The sequence below is a fragment of the Rattus rattus genome, chromosome X (assembly GCF_011064425.1).
Source record: "Rattus rattus isolate New Zealand chromosome X, Rrattus_CSIRO_v1, whole genome shotgun sequence".
NCBI lineage: Eukaryota > Metazoa > Chordata > Mammalia > Rodentia > Muridae > Rattus > Rattus rattus.
In genome coordinates, this window is record NC_046172.1 from 72,475,601 (window position 1) to 72,491,434 (window position 15,834).

At 36.4% G+C, this 15,834-nt stretch overlaps 2 pseudogenes; both read left to right on the forward strand.

Moving 5' to 3' along the window:
* The first annotated feature begins 1,275 nt into the window (after nucleotides 1-1,275).
* LOC116888714 lies at nucleotides 1,276-2,223 on the forward strand (annotated as a pseudogene).
* A 2,438-nt stretch (nucleotides 2,224-4,661) lies between these two features.
* LOC116887989 lies at nucleotides 4,662-15,510 on the forward strand (annotated as a pseudogene).
* Nucleotides 15,511-15,834: the final 324 nt, after the last annotated feature.

Genomic DNA, 15,834 nt, shown 5'->3' on the forward strand with positions numbered 1-15,834 from the left:
AGCTTAGAAAAGATAATGATTATTTTTACTAACAATTTGAGGTTATGGCCTATTATTTTGATAAAATCAAACTAGCCTGAACTTAAAGAAACCAATCCACATTCACAATCAAAAGCAATAAATAAATAAATAAATAAATAAATAAATAAATGCTTGTATGCTTATTTTCAGTTTGCTTTCTCTACTCATACAATGCAGTACACCCTTAAATGCTGCCTACCACAGAGCTTGAGTCTTCCCACCTCAGTAAAATCAAGATTATACCCACTATAGAGGAACAATGACCATCCTGATCTAACCAATTCTGCATTGAACATCTTTTCCCAGGTGATTCTATACTGTTTCAGGTTGATAATTATAATTACTCATCACAAAGTCACAAGCTAATTTATGTTTCAGATAACTTATGTATGTTATAGGCTTAGAATTTAAAGAAGCTATATTAGGCTACATTAATGGGTCAAAGTGCTCAAAATATGTTTGAGTAGATACTAAATCTTTTTATAGAACAGTTTTCATATCATGAATCTAGTATTATAAAGTTAGCACTAGGCATTGAAATAGATATGGGTTTTTTGTTGTTGTTTGAGCCAACCATGTTTAATAACATTATAAACCAACAAATTTTACCTTTAGCACTTTGTGACAATTCCATGGTAGTATAACCAATCCATCTTTTTCCCCCACAGATGTGAACTGAACATGTTTCTTTGAACATGAGGTTGACTTCATCAGACTATGCTAACCTTAATAGGTTATTTATGAATAAATTTGAACAAAGCGTTATAAAAAACAAAACAAACAATAAAGATTCTTAAGAATGCCGGTCTTTTTGTTGTATTCTGACATATGCTGAGGCAATGATATTGGTAATGAGACATAAATTCTTGACTTCATTCATGTCAACTAGTATAATATATATTAAAATATATTATTTCTCCCTGAGTATGTCTATAACTATGCTCTGTGATATAACATAACAGGAAACTACATAGCTTTATACATGTATGTCTCACATAAAGGAAAAGTTAAGAAAAAATATTTTCTTTCATGTTGCCTTTTTCTTTGCTATTATTAAAACTCGTATCTATTCCAGGGCACCTTATTTCTTAATGACAAGAAGTACATGTAGATGTGCAGTGAAAGATGGTAGAAATTTGTTTAAAAGTTATCATCCTTGTAGAGTCAGAATCGGCTGTCTGCAGAGCAGCCTGCTGACTTTGCTGTGGTCTCCCTGCCTCAGCATGCCACAGAGCCTCCTCTTGTCTGGACAAGATGGCAACCCTTAAGGAAAAGCTCATTGCACAGTTATAGAAGAGGAGGCTGCAGTCCTGAACAACATTCCTGTAGTAGGCAATGGACAGGTTGGTCAGGGAATGTCTCTGGCTGATGAACTTGCCCTGGTGGATGTCTTGGAAGACAAACTCAGAGGAGAAATGATGGATCTGCAGCATGGGAGTTTATTTCTCCAGACTCCGAAAATTGTGGCTGATGAAGATTACTCCCTGACAACCAATTCTAAGATTGTGATGGCAGGAGTCTCCCAGCAGGAGGGGAAGAGTAGGCTCATCCTGGTGCAGAGAAACGTCAATATATTCACGTTCACAATTCGTCAGATCGTCAAGTACAGCCCTGGCTGCACCATAATCATGTTTTCCAACCAGGTTGATAGTCTTACTTATGTCACCATGTGTTTGGAAGCAGATGTAATCTGGATTTTGCTCTGTTCCGTTACCTCATGGCTGCAAAGCTTTGCAGTCATCCTAGCACCTGCCAAGGATGGATCCTGGGTGAGCATGGAGACTCCAGTGTGGCTGTGTGGAGCGGGATGTAAGTGACAGGAGTCTCCCTCTAGGAACTGTATCCAAAGATGGAAACAGACAATGAGAGCGAGAACTGGAAGAAGATGCAGAAGATGGTGATGAACAGTGTCTATTGAAGTCATCAAGCTAAAAAGCTGTCACCAACTGGGCCATCAGTATAACTGTGGATGACTTCCTTGAATCCATACAGAAAAACCTCTCTCAGGTTTACCCCGTGTCTATAATGGTGAAGGGAATGTATGGCATCGAGAATGAAGTCTTCCTCAGTCTCCTGTGCATCCTTAATGCTCAGGGGCTGACCAGGGTCATCAACCAGAAGCTGAAAGACTATGAGGTTGCTCAGCTCAGGAAGAGTATGTACACCCTGTGGGACATACAGAAAGACCTCAAAGACCTGTGACTGCCATGATTTAGGCTGTAGAAATACAAACCTCCAATGTGACTAACTGTGAACCTTTAGTTTTCAGCCTTGTCACAGTTTGCTTCTTCTCTAACATATGATATGAGCTCCCAGACCAAAGCCCAGGCTTGTTTGATGTTTGTTCTAGGAGCTACTGAATGAATAAAGTTAGCAATTGCAGCATAAAAAATGTTATCATCCCTTTTATTTGCCACCATTGAGAAAACAATGTGATGCAAGGTGGATAAGTGAGGAAAAATATATAACTAGAATAAAAGGAGATATTTAAAATAATATTCTTCCATTAGTTTCATAGACAGAATACTGAAGCTGATTTGCCTCATGATAAGTAGATTATAAACCATATTTCTTTCTTAAATTATCTTCACTTAAAATACTTTATATGATCTCTTCATTAATAGTTTACATACACTTTATTTGCCATTAGTGTTCTGAAAGTCCCCAAAGGATATTGTGGAGTAGACATATAGGAAAATGTACAGATACATTTTGTACCAAATAGCATTTAATTGCAATATCACATTAGAGATTAAGAGCGAAATGCTAATGTTCATAATATCATCATTTATATATATCATGTTGTATAAACCTGTATGGGCTGGAAACATGTTATAATATATAATTATAATTATATAATTATAATTATATAATAATTATAATTATAACATATAATTATAATTTAGTAACTTAGGGAATCATTTTTTTTCTTTTTTTTTTCGGAGCTGGGGACCGAACCCAGGGCCTTGCGCTTGCTAGGCAAGCGCTCTACCACTGAGCTAAATCCCCAACCCCAACTTAGGGAATTATTAAAGTGCTCTCTCAACCTTAGGTTTAAACATTTCATGCCTCTGATGAGTAATTTTGAAGGATATCACAGTTACCATCACAAGTGACAAAAAAGCTGCTCTAAAATATTCTACAGTATACTAGGAAATGATTTTAAGCTGGAGGTAGGCAACTTAGTCTTCCCAGTTCCTAATATTGCACTGTAGTTTCTAAAGAAATAATCTTTACTTCCCAATGAGCAGTAGCTTTCTGGTTTAGGCTATTCTGATGAATTTGGTTCACATGCCTAGCCTAAAAATGTAATTAAGTCTTTTCTCTCCCCAGTTATCTCAGTGGAATAATTTTGGCTGTCAAGATCAGTTTAATTTTTGCCTTCTGCTGTGGTATTTTATGTTCACCCTTAATCAAAAATGACAGCCTGCATAGAAAGTGAGAAAACAAAGAACGCCTTGTCAGATCGTGCAGATGTGTTATAATTCATTTATCTTAAAGGTCTCACAATTTATAGTTTATCATAAATTGGTTATTTGTAGTTTTATCTTGTATTATTATTATTATAGATCAAAGTAATCTTTAAAACAGATTCACAAAAACCAGAAAAGTCTAAATATCAAAATATAATGTTCAGGTTAGCACTAATTACAGTGAAATGTAGTTTTTAATAGGATAATAAATATATTAAGCATGTTATATGAAATGTAAGTGTTTCACAATACCTCTCATTTTACATACACATATGCAGATTTTTTCCTGAAGCTCTGAAGAAGACGTTAGACATTAAGACATTTAATATATATATATATATATATATATATATCACAGTCATTAGTGTAATTGTCCAGGGACTTAGAGGACTCAAGTGTATTGTCGTATTTTGTCACTCAAATGAAGAGCAGAACAGCATTATTTTGGCAGCAATACAAATAATTAGGCTTTAAGAGTAGTTTTGAAAGGAACAGAAAACAGTAAACCAACCTTACCTGCCATGGATGGCATAGTATTTTGTAGGGTACCTTTTTCTGCTTTGCTGTTTAGACAGTGCCATTGAAAGTGCATTTTTCTTCAAAACAATTGCTTTTACCATAAAATAGCCTCCTCTAATTCTTCAAGAACTAGATATGTTGATATGTCCTAATCTTTGAACAGGGTGATTTCATTGGTAGTGAAAATTATTTAAAATATAATTTTATAATGAAAAACTTAAATAAAGCTTACATGGTTCTGACAAAACAATATCTTCATTAATCTGGATTATTTAGGACTGTCAGCAGAACAAAGAATCAGAAAAAAAAGCATATGACTATGTTTGTGTTTATTCTTACTAAAACTGATTCATTGATATCACTGATAATTTTCTATCCTCAGTTAAATAATTGCTCATTTTTTAGAGGTAAACTGATTGAATGAATGATAATTAAGTCTTAATCTAGAAAAAAACAAGATACCTATGTATTAGCTCATGTAACATTATATAATTCATATGGTTATTTTCTTTGTAAATGTATTCTCCAGTTTAGGAGTTGAATGTATTATTATGTACAGCATCTGAGCTCAGCATTGTTCTAGGAAAGAAAATACTGAAATCCAAGGACAGGTTATCTCCTGCTTCATAAACCACACATTGCTAGAAAATGAATGACAAAATAATGAAAAAGTATCATGTTGTGTCAGGTAAAGAGATAAGTTGCAATTGATAAATTCCTATAGGACTAACATTAAGAATGGCAATCAATATTGGGTATTATCATGAGTGAGGTAACCCAGTCACAAAAGAACACACATGATATGCACTCAATGATAATTGCATATTAGCCCAAAATCTTAGAATACCCAAGATACAATTTAGAGAGCACATGAAGTAGAAGAAGAAGAAAGACCAGTGTGGATATTTCAGTCCTTCTTGGAAGGGGGAACAAAATACTCATGGGAGGAAACACAGAGACAAAATGCAGAACAGATACTGAAGGAAAGGCCATCCAGAGGATCCATTCCATATACAGTTACTAAACTAATCATATACAAACACCATTATTGCTGATGCCAAGAAGTACTTGCTGACAGGAGCCTGATATATCTCTCTCCTGAGAGGCTCTGCCAGAGCATTACCAATTCAGATGTGGATGCTTGTAGATTACCATTAGACTGAGCACAGGAACTTCAATACAGGCGTTAAAGAAAGGGCTAAAGGAACTGACATGGTTTGCAAACCCACAGGAAGAACAACAATATCAACCAATCAGACACCCCAGAACTCTCAGGAACTAAATCACCAACAAAAGAGTATACATGGTTCCAGCCTCATATGTAGCAAAGGATGGACTTGTTGGGTATCAATGGGAAGAGAGGTCCTTGGTCCTGTGAAGGCTTGATGCCCCAGTGTAAGTCAATGCCAGGGCAGGGAGAAGGGACAGAATGGGTGGGTGGGTACAGGAGTACTCTCATAGAAGCAGGGGGCAGAGGGATGTGATAGGAAGTTGCTTAAGGGGAAACCCATGTGTTTGAGGCCTTTTTCCAGTTTCTCTTCTATTAGTTTCAGTGTATTTGGTTTTATGTGGAGGTCCTTGATCCACTTGGATTTGAACTTTGTACCAGGAGATAAGAATGGATCATTTTACATTCTTTTTCATGCTAACTGCCAGTTGAACCAGCACCATTTGTTGAAAAGGCTGACTTTTTTCTACTGCACGGTTTTAAATTCTTTGTCAAATATCAAGTGACCATAGATATGCAGGTTCATTTCTGGTTCTTCAGTTCTATTCCATTTATCTACCTGCCTGTTTTGTACCAATCCAATACAGTTTTTCACTATTGCTCTACTACAGCTTGAGGTCAGGGATGCTGATTGCCCCAGAAGTTCTGTTATTTTTGAGAATAGTTTTTGCTATCCTGGGTTTTTTGTTATTCCAAATGAATTTTTAAATAGTTTTTTTTCCTACTCTACGAAGAATTGAGTTGGAATTTTCATGGGGATTACATTGAATCTGTGGATTGCTTTTGGCAATATGGCCATTTTTCCTATATTAATCCTTTCAAATCATGAGCATGAAACATCTTTCCATCTCCTGAGATCTTCTTCAATTGCTTCCTTCAGAGACTTGAAGTTCTTGTCATATAGAGCTTTCACTTGCTTGGTTAGAGTCACACCGATTTATGTTATATCATTTCTGAATATTGTGAAAAGTGTCATTTCCCTAATTTCTTTCTCAGTTTGATTTTCCTTTGACTATGATGGAGGGTACCGATTTGTTTGAGTTAATTTTATATTGATCCACTTTGATGAAGTTGTTTATAAGGTTTAGAAGTTCTCTGTTGGAATTCTTGGGGTCAGATAAGTATACTATCATATTATCTGCAAATGGTAATATTTTTGACTTCTTTATTTTCCCATGTGTATCCTTTGACATCCTTTTTATTTTATTTTATTTGTTTGGATACTTTATATATTTACATTCAAATGTTATCCTCCTCTCACCCTGCTTCCATGAAGATTTTCTCCCATTCACCCACCTACTCCCACCTCAATGTCCTGGCATTCCCCTATAGTGCAGAAAGGAGCCTTCACCGAACCAAGGGATTCTTCTCCTATTGATACCAGACAATTCTATCTTCTGCTGTATATGCAGTTGGAGCTATGGGTCCCTTTATTTGAATTCATTGGTTGGTGATTTTGTTGCCTATTTGCTGTGGCTAGGATTTTGTGTATTATATTGAATGTGTAGGGAGAGGGTGGGAAGACTTGTCTAGTTCCTGATTTTAGTGGGATTGCTTCAAGCTTCTTTCAGTTTACTTTCATGTTGACTACTGATTTACTGTACATTGCTTTTACAATCTTTAGGAATTGTTTCTAATCTTTCCAAGACTTTTACTATGAAGAGGTATTGAGTGTTATCAAATGTTTTTTCAACATCCAATGAGATGAACATGGGTATTTTTTACTTTAAGTTTGCTTATATAATGGATTGTGTTAATGGATTTCCGTATATGGAACCATCCCTGCATCTCTGAGATGAAGGTTACTTGATCATGATGCATTACTTTTTTATGTTTTCTTGGGTTTGTTTTGTGAGGATATTATTGACGATTTTTGCATCAATATTCATAAGGGAAATGGGTCTGAAGTTCTCCTTCTTTGTTGGGTCTTTGTGTGGTTTATATATAAGTGTAATTGTGGCTTCTTCAAATGAATTTGGCACTGTTCATTCTGTTTCTATGAATGAGTTTGAAGAGTCTTGTTATTATGTCTACTTTGAAGGTCTGAGCAAATTCTTTACTAAACCCTTCTGATCCTTATCCTTTTTTGGTTGGGAGGCTTTCAGTGATTACTTCTATATTTTTGGGGGTTATGGGACTGTTTAGATGGTTTATCTGATCCTGATTTTACTTTAGTACCTGTTATCCGTCTAAAAAATTGTACATTTAATCCAGATTTTCTAGTTTTGTTGAATGAGGCCACAATGTGTGCCCCCAAACTCAGAGTAACTGGGACCCCTAGGATCCAGGGACACAGGAATCCCCTGCACAGCCAGTGGTCTAAAAACTTTTTTGGTTTGAGCCTGAACCTGGATCCCACTCCTAAAACACCTGGAGGGAGGCCAACTCCTACGTGTTCTGACATGCAGAGTATCACAGGATCACAGGATCACAGAGGAATCCCAATTCTCTGTAGTTAGACACACTCAGAATCACTGGAATTCTGTTACACTCACAGTCACAGTTGAGTCCCCAACTTTTTTCCCCAACAAGCAGCTTAACTGGGACCCGCACAGCAATCAAGGAAAACAGAAGCCACTGCCCAATCGAAGCCATAGGTCCTTTCTACCTTGCAGCTGTGTCTGGAGCAGACCCAGGGCTCTGGCTTCCTTCTCATTCCTGCAACACCCGGAGTAACCTGGACTCCCAGGAACATTGACACAACAGGATCTCAGAAGCTTGGGCACACCAGGATCAAGGATCCCAGAATCATCTTGACTCCCAGGGTCTCAGGATTCCAGGATTCCAGAATAAAAGGATTACACAAACATCAGGACTCTGAGGAGTTCTGACAAAACCAGAATCACAGGAGGGACAGGCTCCAGTCAGAGACAGCATGGGCAGGTAGCACTAGAGATAACCAGATGGCAAGAGGCAAGAACAAGAACACAAACAACAGAAACCAACTTTGCATCACCAGAACCCAGTTTTTCCACTACAAGTCCTGGATAGTCCAACATACTGCAAAAGCAAGATTTGAATTTAAAATCACATCTCATGATGATAAGAGAGGACATTAAACTAGACATAAATAAAAGTTCTTCAAATAAATACAGGAGAACACAGGTAAACATCTAGAAGCCCTTAAAGAGGAGACAAAAATATCACTTAAAGAGTTACCAGAAAACACAATTAAACAGATGAAGGAATTGGACAAAACTATCCAGGATCTAAAGATGGAAATAGACACAATAAACAAATCACAAAGGGAGGAAAAACCTGGAGATAGAAAACCTAGGAAAGAAAACAGGAGTCATAGATCACCAACAGAATACAAGAGATAGAAGAGAGAATCTCAGGGACGGAAGATACCATAGAAAGCATGGACAGAAACATCCAAGGAAATGCAAAATTCAAAAAAGATCCTAACTCAAAACATCCAGGAAATCCAGACAAGAAGACCAAACCTAAGGATAAAAGGTAAAGAAGAGAGCAAAGATTCCAAATAAAGGGCCAGTAAATATGTTCAATAAAATTATAGAAGAAAATTTCCCTCACCTAAAGAAAATATGCCCATGAACATAAAAAGCCTACAGAACTCCAAATAGACTGTACCAGAGAAGAAATTCCTCCTTTCACATAATAATCAAAACACCAAATGCATTAAACAAAGAAAGAATATTTAAGCAGGAAGGGGAAAAGGTCAAGTAACATATAAAGGCACACCTATCAGAATTGTACCAGACTTCCCCCTGAGATTTAAAAGCCAGAAGATCTTGGGAAGATGTCATACAGACCCTAAAAGAACACAAATACCAGCCTAGTGAACTATACTTAGCAAATCTCTCAATTCCCATAGATGAAGAAATTAAGATATTCCATGACAAAAACAAATTTATATAATATCTTTCTACAAATCCAGCCCTACAAAGGATAATAGAAGAAAAACTCCAACATAAGGTGGGAAACTACACCCAAAAGGAGCAAGAAAGTAATTTTTCAACAAACCCAAAAGAAGATAGCTACTCAAATATAATTCCACTTCTAACAACAAAAATGACAGGAAGCAACAATCACTTTTCCTTAATCTTTTAAAATCAATGGACTCAATTACCCAATAAAAGACCTAGACCAACTGACTCCATATGTAAACAGGATCTAGGCATTTTGCTGCATATACAAAACACATATCAGTGATAAGGACAGATTCTACCCTAGACTAAAAGGCTGGAAAAAATTTACAAGCAAATGGTCCCAAGAAACAAGCTTGAGTAGCCATTCTAATATCAAATAAAATTGACTTTCAACCAAAAGTCATCAAAAAAAAAGTATGGACACTTCATACTTCTCAAAGTGATGAACCAAGATGAACTCTCAATTCTGAACATCTATACTTAAAATGCAAGGGTATCCACATCCATAAAAGAAACTTTTCTAAAGCTCAAAGCAAAAAATAAATCTCAAAGCACACATTTCATCCCACACAATAATAGTGGGAGACTTCAACACCCTACTCTCTTCCCATGTGATAGTTGAGCAAGGCTCTGAGATAAATGAAGAAACAATTTCAAAACATACACTAAAAATTTTCAACACACCAGGCTAACACAGAATATACATGCATGAATCATTTTAATCTGCTGTGTGTGTATGATTTGAATGCATGTGAGTATTAGAGAATAATATCATAGTCCTTTAGCAAGAGTTTCTTCAGTCTTCCTTAGAGGAACAATTCCTGCTGAACAATTCCCACTGTAACAATTCCTGCTGGTAGTTATGAACCTGCCATTTTGCATAGCTTCTCCATTTTTGGTGAATAGTGACATTTTGTAAAACTAAAGATAATTGGTTTTCACAGCAATATCTTGTTTTCCTAGATTCTTTCTTTCTCTATGTTATCAACCCACGTAAGGAAGGCCAGACATTACTATTACCTGACATTCCTAAGTTCAACATGCCCTAGTTATACTTACAATGAACAACCTCATTAAAAAAAAAACAACTTTTTTTCCTTTTTCTTCTGTTTTGTACAATTCTATTTTTAAAATTACCCCAGATTCATCTCTTTGATTTCTTGAGTTACAGACCACTCATCCATAAGACATCACTTAACTAAACCTGTAACCTTGTAGTGTTAGTCTGCTGTGATTTTTTCTTTTAAAAGATCATACAAACTATTATGGATAATAGAAAAAGTAGGAAATTCTTAATTTGAAATGCTATACTTCCATTAAAATGATATTTCTTCTATGATTGATCACAGATTATGGAGATAGAAGGCAATTTTTAGTTCATTATGAATCATAATATAAATAATTTTTCTCTGTTCACACATGGGAACTGAGATATACGTGGACTATATGTCTGTGTGTATATCCACACGCATCTAACACAGACTTTTCTTAGAAGAGAATGGTTTTTGTCTTCGTCAAACATTTTTGTAGTAAAATTTAGTTTTTGTTGGTGTTTTTGCTACTTTTTCTCCCTGAGTAAAATATAATCTCTTCATGCAAATGTCCAAAGGTTCCTACTATTTGAGTTCCTATAGAAAATTTCATGGTAGCTTCAGCATAGGGGAATGAAATCCTGTGTCTAAACAATGGGATCTTCATACATTTGAAGTTGGCCTTCAGCAGGACATTTCTTTACATTGTACATGTATTATTCCTTCAGATACAAATCTCAGTTTTCTTTGTGACGAAGATGATTTTTGCAAAAGTACCACACATGGTTTCTATTTGATTCCAGAAAAGAGAATTCTAAAATAGCGTCCCAGGGATATCTCACTTTAATTCTCATACCCTATGAGGATAGACAGACGTTAATGTCATAATCATGTTACATAATATGACATAATTGATGTTGGTCTTTTAGATGGATCCAAGGTAATTATGTGAGAGTCTAAAAGAATAGACAATTTTCAGGATGAGGACTGATGAAAAAATAGCCAGATAGATATGAACCATATAGAGAAGATAGATAAGTACATGATAGATAAGTACAGCATAATATTTATACATAGAGGGTCCAAAATAAAGAAATAAGAGAAGTGTTATATTTGTAAATCAGGCCCTCAAATTTGTAGTCAAATCATACTACCATATAGAAATGAAATCTAATTATAACTAGAATTTATTTGGTGTTTTCTTTCACTTTTGACAAAACACATTAAGAAACTATCCCAACCAGCACCTTGATTATTAAGTTTGACATTCTTTTTATTTTAACAATGAACAGAATGACCAAAGGTTAGATTTGTGGTGAAATTCGTAAAGTGCCTATTAATTTAAAGCTAATTCATTCATGATGGTTGTAAAAAAAACTACAATATACTTCTCAGCAATGAGTTAGTAACAGGGATCACTGTATGTTACTGAATGTAAACACAGCATTTGTTTTTAACATTGTGTCTTAGACACTCTTTTTTCTCTTAAGTGGAGAAGTTTAAATTTTTTACATGGCCAAGTTTTTTTTTTTCTGTTTACTTATGTTGGTATCAGAAAAAACATGCATTTCTATAGTCTAATAGATGGATGTATTTGTAACATAGCAAGAGTTATTATGTAAGATGTTTTCCTTTTGAAAAATATTGGTGCCATTTGGTTATTTTCTTTCTCTTTTTAAGGAATAATAATCATTTTTAGTTTCTAAACAATCTATAATTTGTATTATGTTACTTCCTTAATAATTATATGCCATATTTTTTAATATAAAAAGGATTTTAGTGTATCTGGTTTTAGTCCCTGATTTGCTTGGACATGAGCATTGTACAAGAAGATAATAATGGATCAATTTGCATTCTTCTACATGCCAAGCAACAGTTGAGCCAGCATCATTTGTTGAATGTGCTGTCTGTTTTCCACTGAATGGTTTTGGCTTCTTTATCAAAGAACAGGTGACCATATGTGTGGGGTTTATTTCTGGGTCTTCGATTCTATTCCATTGATCTACATGTCTGTCTCTGTACCAATAACATGAAGGTTTTTTTTATCTCTATTACTCTGTAGTAGAGCTTGAGGTCAGTAATGGTGATTCCCCATAAAGTTCTTTTATTGTTGGGAATAGTTTTCACTATCCTGGGATTTTGTTATGTTAGATGAATTTGAGAATTGCTTTGTGAAGAATTGAGTTGGAATTTTGATGGGAATTGCATTAAATCTGTAAATTGCTTTTGATGAAATGGCCATTTTACTCTATAATTTCTGCTAATCCATGAGCATGGGAAACCTTTCAATCTTCTGAGATCTTCTTTGATTTCTTTCATCAGAGACTTGAAGTTTTTGTCATGCAGATACTTGCCTGGTAAGAGTCACAGGACCCTGTGATTCCACTTCATACCAGTTGGAATAGCCAAGATAAAAATGCAAGTGATATTCATTTACCTGCGAATTTCATGATGTCATTGTTTTAATAGCTGATTAGTGCTCCATTGTGTAACTGTACCAAATTTTCTCCATTCATTCCTCTGTTGAAGAACATCTTAGTTATTTCCAGCTTCAGGCTTTTATAAATAATAGTGCTATGAACATTTTGGAGCATGTGTCCTAGTTATATGTTGGAGCATTGTTTGGGTACATAACCAGAAGTGGTACAGCTGAGTACTTGTACTATATCCAGTTTTCTGAGAAACCACTACACTAAATTTCAGAGTGGTTGTACATGCTTGCAGTCCCACCAGAAAAAGAGACTTGTTCTTCTTTCTCCACATCCTTGCCAGCATCTGCTCTCCACTTGGTTTGTGGTCTTTGCATCTTTGAATCTGAGGGTCATTTTGATTTGTAGATCCCTGATAACTAAAGATGTTGTACATGTCTTTAGGTGCTTCTTAGACATTCGACATTCCTCTGTTAAGAATTCTTTGTTTAGCTCTATACCCATTTTTAATAATAGTGTTATTTGCATTTTCTAGGAAGTTCTAACTTCATGAGTTCTTTATTATATATATTGGATAATAGCCCCTATCAGATATACAGTTGGTAAAGAAGTTTTCCTATTCTCTAGGTTGCCATTTTGTCCTTATGACAGTTTCCTTTGCATTGCAGAAGCTTTTCAATTTTATGAGATACGATTTGTCTATAGTTGATCTTAGAGTCTGAGCCATTGGTGTTCTGTGCAGAGAATTTCTCCTGTGACAATGTGTTCAAGGCTTTTTCCACTGTCTCTTCTATTAGATTCCATGTATGTGGTTTTATGTAGTGATCCTTCATCCACTTGGACCTCATTTTTGTACAAGGAGATCAATTTGTATTCTTCCACATGCTGAGGGTTGAGACTGCACCATTTGTTGAATATGCTGTCTTTTTTCCCACTGAATGGCTTTGGTTTTGGCTTCTTTCTCAAAGATCGGGTGATCATAGATGTATAAGTTCAATTCTGCATCTGTAATTCTATTCCACTAATCTACATATCTGTCTGTGTACCAATACAATGCTGTTTTATCACTTTTGGACAGCTTGAAGTTAGGGAAAGTGATTTCTGTTACAATTCTCTTACTGTTCAAAATATTTTTCACTCTCATGGTAGTTTTGTTAGCCCAGATGAATTTGAGAATTGCTCTTTCTATCTCTATGAAGAACTAGTTGGAATTTTGATGAGATTGCATTGAATATGTAGATTGCTTTTGGTAAAATGACCATTTTTACTATGTTAATCTTGCTGATCCATGAGGTGGGGGTTCTTTCCATCTTCGGAGGTTTTCTTTAATTTCTTTGTTCAGAGACTTGAAGTTTTGTTGTATAGATCTTCCACTTGCTTGGTTAATTCTCAAACAAATGGAGTGAACTAAAAATATCTTCTTGCATGAGGTATCCCAGACACAAATGAACTGGTATGTACTCACTGATAAGTGGATATTAGGGAAAAGCTTGGAATATCCAAAATACAACTCACAGAGAATATGAAACTTAAGAAGGAAGACCAAAGTTCAGATGCTTCAGTTATACTTAGAAGGGGGAACATAATAACCACAGGAGGTAGAAAGAAGTATCTTGGATGGACAGGTAGGGGGAGAGAAATTGGGTGCAGGATTAGGTGGGGAGAAAACTGGGGGAAGAATAGAGGGTCAGAAAATTGAATGGAGGTATGTAGCAGTGGGGGTGGGGAACTGAGGGGAGCCACTAGAAAGTCCCAAATGCCAGGACAGCAAGTCTTCCAGGACCCAATATGGATGACATTAGTTGAAATAAGAAAAAAAGGGAGATAGAACCTGTAGAAAAAATGCCCAGTGGGTAGTAATGGCCCCCAGTTGAGGGTGGGGCAACCCACTCATCTCAAAAATTTTAACCCAGAATGGTTCTTGTCTAAAGGAAATGCATGGACAAAGTGTGGAGCAGAAACTGAAGGAAAGGCCATCCAGAGATTGCCCCACATAGGGATCCCTGCCTTCTGCAGACAGCAAACCCAAACACTGTTGCTGATGCCAAGAAGTACTTGCTGACAGGAACATGATATAGCTTTCCCCTGTTGTGGATGCTCGCAGCCAACTATCGACTAACCATGGGGACCACAATGGTAGAGTTAAGGGAAAGAATAAAGAAGCTAGAGCCATTGTAGTACATTGAGCTCCATAGAGACAATGCCAGAGCAAGTGAGAGCCGGACAGGCACTGGGCGACTTTCTGCCTTGCAGAGGAAAATCAACTAAACATGGGTAAGGAGAGCCTCAGAAGCTGAGAGGCAAAATGTCCTCCTCGTATGCATTCTATGTGCGAACATGCTGGGCTGAGCACAAGAAGAAGCACGCAGATGCTTTGGTCAACTTCTCAGAGTTCTCCAAGAAGTGCTCAGAGAGTTAGAAGACCACATCTGCTAAAGAAAAGGGGAAATTTGAAGATATGTCGAAGGCTGACAAGGCTCTTTATGAAAGACAAATGAAAACCTACATTCTCCCCCGAAAGGGGAGACCAAAAAGAAGTTCAAGGACTCCAATGCCCCTAAGAGGCCTCCTTTGGACTTCTTCTTGTTCTGTTCTGACTACCACTCAAAAATCAAAGGCGAGCATCCTGGCTTATCCATTGGTGATGTTGCAAAGAAACTAGGAGAGATGTGGAACAACACTGCCATGGATGACAAGATGCCCTATGAGAAGAAGGCCGCCAAGCTGAAGAAGAAGTATGAGAAGGATATTGCTGTCTACAGAGCTAATGGAAAACCTGATGCAGCAAAAAAGGGGGTGGTCAAGGCTGAGAAGAGAGAGAAAAAGAAGGAAGAGGAAGATGATGAGAAGGACGCAGAGGATGAGAAAGAGGAGTAAGAAGAGGAAGATGACAAGGAAGAAGCTGATGATGAATAAATTGGTTCTAGCGCAGTTTTTTTTCCTTCTGTATAAAGCATTCAAAACCACTGTAAATAACTCACTCCATTTAAAGAAAAAAATTGAAATGTAAGGCTGTGTAAGATTTGTTTTTAAATGGATAGGGAGTGGAACACCCATAGAGAAGGGGAGGGGAAGGGATTAGGGGGATGTTGGCCCAGAAACCCGGAAGGAGAATAACAATCGAAATGTAAATAATAAATACTCAAGTTAATAAAGATGGGAAAAAAACTCTACAGTGTCTTTTTTTTATACTTAACACACTACCAAATGTGTCTTTAGCTAGCCCTGTCCTGGTGGTAT